This window comes from Panthera onca, chromosome X (assembly GCF_046562875.1).
Source record: "Panthera onca isolate mPanOnc1 chromosome X, mPanOnc1 haplotype 2, whole genome shotgun sequence".
NCBI lineage: Eukaryota > Metazoa > Chordata > Mammalia > Carnivora > Felidae > Panthera > Panthera onca.
Genome location: NC_138357.1, coordinates 1,685,945 through 1,692,515, shown reverse-complemented (window position 1 = coordinate 1,692,515; position 6,571 = coordinate 1,685,945). Strand labels below are relative to the sequence as shown.

Sequence of the window (6,571 nt, the reverse complement as noted above, 5' to 3'; positions counted from 1 at the left end):
GCCACGCTCTCCCACAACAGAAACCTCGGAAAGGTGGGTATGGAAAGGGTACTGGATGGGAGGTGTGCCGCTCGAGGATGGTGTAGGGCCGGGGTGGACTCGTTACTTCAGCTGTGAGCACAGGACTCATGTGGCTGGTACGCAGGAAGAAAACAGCCAGGGAACTTAGAGGTCAGTCCAAACTTGAAAACTAAAATTGACTGGAAGTGTCTGATACGGTTCTAATTTTCATTGTCCTCACGAAGTGCTCGTCAGGGGGTCTCTGTTCTAGAATGTATGGTAGAGAGCCCAAAGAACTGGTCTGGCACTTGGAGTCCTGCTTCTGCTCCTGCCCTTTTAAATCACTGTGAACTGGTTTCCTGGCCTGTACCATTCGCATGGCCGTTGCTGTACTTGTTTCCAAAGATTTCAAAAACCTGTATTTTTCTATAAAACAGTTGACAGTGGATACAAGATACAAAAATATATAAACACACAAATACTAAAAATGTCACTGGATCTTTGGTAAAACACAAGGATCACTGTAGAAAGTTCAGAAAAGCAGAGGAAATTCTGACCTCTCACGCTCCATACGATTCACCCTTTTAAACTGCACAATTTAGTGGGTTTTCGTATACTCACGGAGTTTTGCGACTGTCACCTTGGTCAGGTTTAGGATCTCTGCATCACTCCAAAGAGAATCCCTGAACCCCTTAGCAGTCATTCCATTCCCCTTCCAGTGCCTGGCGGTCACTCCTGTATTTCCGCTTTCTGCGCATTTGCCTCTTCTGGACACTTCCTAGGACTGCAGTCATACAGCATGCAGCCTTCTGAGGTCTGGCTTCTTTGTTTAGTGTAACGCATTTGGGGTTCGCCCACATCGTAGCGTGTGCTGAGACTCCATTCCTTTTTGTGACCACATCCGTCCCATGTGTAGACCACATTTTATCGGTCCATCAGTTGATGGACATGTGGGTTGCTTCTGCTGACATACATTTACAGACCTTCCCATTCAGGTTTGTGGATGTGTATTTTCACTTCTCTTGGGCGTATATAAATGGAGTGGAGTTGTAGGGCCCTGTGACGTCCGTTCACTCGTGCGTGTGTGTGAAAACGGTTTGTGTGGAGTGAAAGAGTCCGTGACCTCTGGAGTGACCTCTGGAGCCCCACATTCTTGAGGAAATCCGTCGTGAATACAGCCGGGATGTGTGGCCACACGGGGGCACCACACCTGCTTGCATCCATCAGATGAGATCCACATCAAAAGTAGAGTAACAAGGGTGATGCACGACTCAAGGACCATTCCAGAAGCCTGCAGGCCCCCACAGGTGCTAGGCCAACGCGGTAGGACTGATTTGGTAATGGGCCCAGAGGAGCCACGACCTCGAGGAGAAGGGGACGGCCTTGTGGCCAGCTGCGTGCAGCTAGGCCTCCTGACTACAAAGTATGGCCAAGGTTATGGGGGGAGCGGGGAGCACATTGTCAAATGGTGTAGTTGGTGAAAGACGGCTGGGTGTTGTGGGGCGAGGGGGGATGAACCTTTTTGTGTTGATGACGGTGATAGTATCTATGTCATAGGGCCGAGGCCAGGATTTTAGAGGTGCCATCGAGATGTCCCAATGGAGGGCCTCCCTTCCTTCCTGGCACGTTTCTACTCCTCAGTCCCTTCTGGGCCTCACTGGCGTGGTCCCGGGCTCCGCATCGAACAGGCCCCGCCTTTCCCCTCCCTGGCCAGCCCTCTCCTCCTCTGCTTTCCTGGCTGCTCGCACCCACCTCCAAACCGCCGGTGCCTTACAGGGACTCCCTCTACCCACCTTTGACACCGCCTCGCTCCTGCCACGCCCGCCCGGCAGGCCGGCCCTATGCCCCCGACCCGCTCAGGACACCGCCCACCCAATCCCTGGTGACAGCAGAGCCACGTTATTGGGTTTTGTCCCGTCGCTCCTTGGGCTCCAGCCAATCAGCGTCGTCTGCGCCAGGCCGGCAACGCCCCGAGCAGCGGGCGTCAGCGGGGGCCAGGCTGGAAACCGCACGCTGACAGGGGTGGGCAACTGCCCTGGTACCCTGGGCTCAGTCGGAAATGGAACGCTGCTCTTAAGTGCGGCCTGACCAGCAGGAGACAGGGGAATGCCTAGAGAGAAGGGGACACTGGGGGGCGGGGGGGGGCGGCCCCGCAGGAGCAGGGATGGGAAGGTTGAAGGTTGAGATGGCTGGAGGTGCAGGTAGAGTGGGGGCAGAGGTGTGCGGCACAGGCCCTCCTGTGCTACCAAAGCGGAAGGAAAATGATTGGAAACAGCGTGCCTCGTCACACTCACACCTCTGAAGCAAGCGGGTCTGGGAGAGGAGTTCTCTGCCCAGAGCAGCCCACCCACAGCCATGGCAGTCCAGCTGTGGCCTTGCTTGCCCCCGGAGCATAAGACAGGTTACTTCCATCTCCTTCCTGCGCTACCATGCCAGTCGTGATTGGGAGCAGAAAAGCAGTGGCCTGGAACTTTGGAATCCTAAAATGATGCCAAATCATTCCCTATTGGGGAGGGCGACAAACAGCAGAGTCACAGAACGATCAAAATAGGAAGCCCAGAGCCCACAGGGGGAACTGCTGGCGGACAGGAACTCTGCCCTCCCCCTCAGTGTATGCCTGTCCTCCCACAGCCTGCTGGGGCTCAGAGGGGCTGATGACATCCCGACTCTCAGCTTCGACTGAGGCCGAGCAGACGTCCCAGTTCCAGGTTTCCGGGCCACACTCCTCCAACCACGGCCATACCTTTCACACGAGGAACAGAGAGAGGCTGGGAATTCAGTGGACTTTGGGATTCTGTAACCCGCACCGATAAACTTGTGTTTAATTTTCACCACGAGGAACCCTTGCAGGTACGGAAGGAAGGGAATTTTTAGGGCTGTCGGGGGAGTTCTGTGCGTGTCGTGCTGTGACTGGAGCTGAGAGGTGAGGAACTAAAGTTGCCATTGTTTTCTCTGCACGCTCGGGGATCACCACACCACGGTCTTCAGAGCCGTCCTTACCGCCGCCCTGACAGTACAGCAGCCACGCCGGCTCCTCAGGGCTTCCCGCAGGTGGCCCTTCATCCCGGTTCACTGCAGGTGACAGCCTGATGAAGGAAGAGGTCCCCGCAGAGCACGGGTGCTACGTACGCGCCCAGTTCCCATTGGCAGGGAGCCCGAGCCCTGCCCTGGGGCCCAAGGGCGCGACCACACCCATCCCCACATCCCCACTTGGCGGGCCCCTCTTCTGAGAGCACTCCCAGGTCCGACTCTGTAGCAGTCGGGCAGGAGAAGGAGACGAGAAATAGACACGGTTTCTCAGCAGACGAAATCGAATACGAGCATTTGGTGGCTCAGGGCCCGGAGGGCCGAAGAAACAGATCGTATGGCAGAAAGCTGCCGTCCCTAAGGCGAGGGGAAGCGGGGAAGAGGTCGGGCTGAGCAGACACCTAGACGCCAGGATGAGGGGCCTGGAAGAGGCAGAGCCCGGATCTCTGAGGAGGGGCTGCCACAATTTCTCAGGGAAGGCGGAAGCAACCTTATCCACCACGAGGGGATATGGGGCAGGAGATGATTTCTGAGGACCATCTTCCAGGTCAGTAATTCTTTCTTCAGTGGCATCTGTTTGTGGTTTCATCCGTCTGTTGACGGATTTTATTCCAAAGGCTATGTTTTGTGACTCCTACGCTTTTTCATGTCTATTTTAGAGAGACCGAGAAAGAGCATGAGCAGGGGAGGGGCAGAGAGAGAGGGAGACACAGAATCTATGCTCCAGGCTCTGAGCCATCAGCACAAAGCCCGACGTGGGGCTCAAACTCACGAACCGAGAGATCGTGACCTGAGCCAAAGTCAGACACTTAACAGACTTAGCCACCCAGGCGCCCGACTTCGACAGTTCTTTTTCAAAATTGCCTGGGTGCTTTTTTTTTTCTTTTAAGGAACCTCTGTGTGCCCAACGCGGGGCTGGAACTCGCAACCCCGAGACACAGAGTTGCGTGCTCTAGTGATTGAGCCGCCCAGGTGCCCCGTGCCTGGGCTTTTAAAATTATTCTTATCTGTTCGATTCCCTCTTCTGTGTTTTTATTTTGTTGTGTCTCACAGGCCATTGAAGACTTGGGGAGGTGGAGTAGCTTTCTATCACAATAACGCAAACAACGCGTACATATCCACGAGCGCCACTCTCTGATCTCCTGAGAAATCAAAGGTAATGCCAGTCTGGGTTTTGAAGTCCCGTCCCCCCCCCCCCCCCGCCCTGCCCCGGTTAAGCACAAGAGGGGAAGGCGGCTCTCTTTCTCACCCTGCCCCCTTTGCTGTGTGCTGGCCCGAGGAGGCTTCCGTGGGGGATGGCCACCTGGGCTCACCTCTCAAGCCTCCAGGACATGCTGAGTGTGCCACACGTTCCCCGGGGACCTCCAAGTGAGGGAGCGAACCGCGCCGTAGAGCACGGCCCCACAGAAGGGGATCTGGCTTGAGCCCGACGTCCTTGATCCACACCCCGCCTGGGCCACTTGCCAGCTAGTGGTGCGGAAGAAGCCGTGAATGGGGATCACGCCGCGAACAGGCTGCTAGGGCTGCGGGATGGGAGGAGCCGAGGCACACCGCAAGCACGCAAGGCCATGACCGCAAATGATGTCCTCTGGCCTCTGAGAGTTGCACCCTGGGAAGGTCCACAGGGCCAGTCCTGTCTTCGACAGGCCTGCCGGTTCTCCACCAAGGTGGGCCGTGTCTTCAAGTTGAGGTTGCTGACACGTGTCCCGCTGGGCCTCTGGGGGTCCTGGGCCGGAAGCCTGGGGTGAGCTACCCTTCCAGGGAGGGTGGATGTGCTCGGCCGGCCCGGAGCGCAGCAGTACCACGACGATGCAGGGGGAGCGGTTCCTCTCTCAGCCTGCAGCTAGGGGTGGGGGGAAGGCAGCCCCTCCCTGTTCGCAGCTGCTAGGACTGGAGTCAGCGGGGCGTTCGTCCCCGCTCCCTCAGACCCACTTCTCCTGATAGCACCATCCTGCCTTTGTCCCGCGGGGGTCACCCTTCACCAACACGGGTTTTAGGTGGGGTCTCGGTTCTGCCCTCTGACCTTCTGAAAGCCATTTGCTCCTGGCACCTGGGAACCCCACCCCGGGAGCTCCTCCCCACCCCGGGAGCTCCTCCCCACCCCGGGAGCTCCTCCCCACGGCCCTAGCGCATCCCTGCTCACCCACCCCTGACTTTGCATTTGCTCTGCGTCCTCTTCCCCGGGATTTCTCTTGCTTACCCGCGCGCAACCTATGCGTGTTTCTCATTCCGTATTCGCTGGACTGGCATCCCTGGAGGGCAGAGGCTGGCTGTCAGAGTGGCACCGCCCCCAGCCCCCAGCCTAGGCAGCACTGCATCATGTGACCGGCGCCCAGGGCCACAGCCATTGGCCCAGCGGGTCAACCTACCAGCCCGGGTCACCGAGGACTTGGCAACAGGCTCACCAATGCCACCCCGAGTCTCCTTACTGTCATCACACGTGGGAGGAGGCCTTCGTGCCCACGATACGCAACCCAGAAATCGCCAATTGACAGTTTAATACCCTTGGTGGTATAAAAATGTGTAACTTTGGGGCGCCTGGCTGGCTCAGTCTGTAGAGCATGTGACTCCTGACCTCAGGGTGTGAAGTTGGAGCCCCGGGGGGGGGGTGTAGGGATGACTTAAAAACAAAAACTTTAGGGGCGCCTGGGTGGCTCATTCGGGTAAGCCTCCGACTTGGGTTCAGGTCATGATCTCACGGTTTGTGAGTTCTAGCCCCACATGGGGCTCTGTGCTGTCAGCATAGAGTCCGGTTTGGATCCTCTTGACTCCCTCTCTCTGCCCCTCCCCCACTCGCGTTCTCCCTCTCTCTCAAAAATAAACAAACATGGAAAATAATTAAAAATTGGGGTGCCTGGGTGGCTCAGTCGGTGGAGCGTCCGACTTCGGCTCAGGTCACCATCTCACTCACGATTCGTGGGTTCGACCCGTGTGGGGCTCCGGGCTGACAGCTCCGAGCCTGGAGCCTGCTTCAGATTGTGTGTCTCCCTCTCTCTCTCCGCCCCTCCCCTGCTTGTTCTCTGTCTCTGTCTCTCAGAAATAAATCGCGTTAAAATTTTTCAAAGAAAATAAGTAATTGAAAATAAAAGTAAAATAAAAACTTAAAAAAAAAAAAAATGTATACCTTCTTGACTGCCCAAACCGGCAAGCCTTGTCCTTGAAGACAAAAGACATACTGGGGGCAAAATATTTGCAACATAGGTAACAAAGAACTAACAGCCCTAGTGTACCACCAGTGGGGTCTTTCTGTCGGGAAGGCCATCTCTTAGTATCTATTGACATTTCAAACGCCCATAGGTTTTGACCTGTCAATTTCACTTAGAGGTAATTATCCTAGAGGGAGGCTGACACACGTTCACCGTTGGTACTTGCGGTGCTAATGCCAATGGCAGAGAGAAGAGGAAAGGTAAACGTACCATCCAGTTGGGGATTCATTATGTAAATTATAGTAGCTGCATATAGTACATACATACAGTACATGCATCAGATACCACGCAGCCAGAAGAGAGATGAGCTAGACATTTGTTTAGTGACATGGAAGGTT

General features: G+C 55.8%; 1 long non-coding RNA gene across 2 annotated transcripts; it reads left to right on the top strand.

The window, feature by feature from the left end:
- Positions 1-2,194: 2,194 nt before the first annotated feature.
- LOC145713488 (uncharacterized) lies at positions 2,195-6,110 on the top strand. Of its 2 annotated transcripts, none has more exons than XR_014136621.1 (3): positions 2,195-2,850; positions 2,989-3,982; positions 4,081-6,110. It is a non-coding gene; the product is annotated as an uncharacterized LOC145713488 (long non-coding RNA). The 2 variants fall into 2 exon arrangements; XR_014136620.1 differs by having other exon boundaries at positions 2,205-2,850; positions 2,989-3,574.
- Positions 6,111-6,571: the final 461 nt, after the last annotated feature.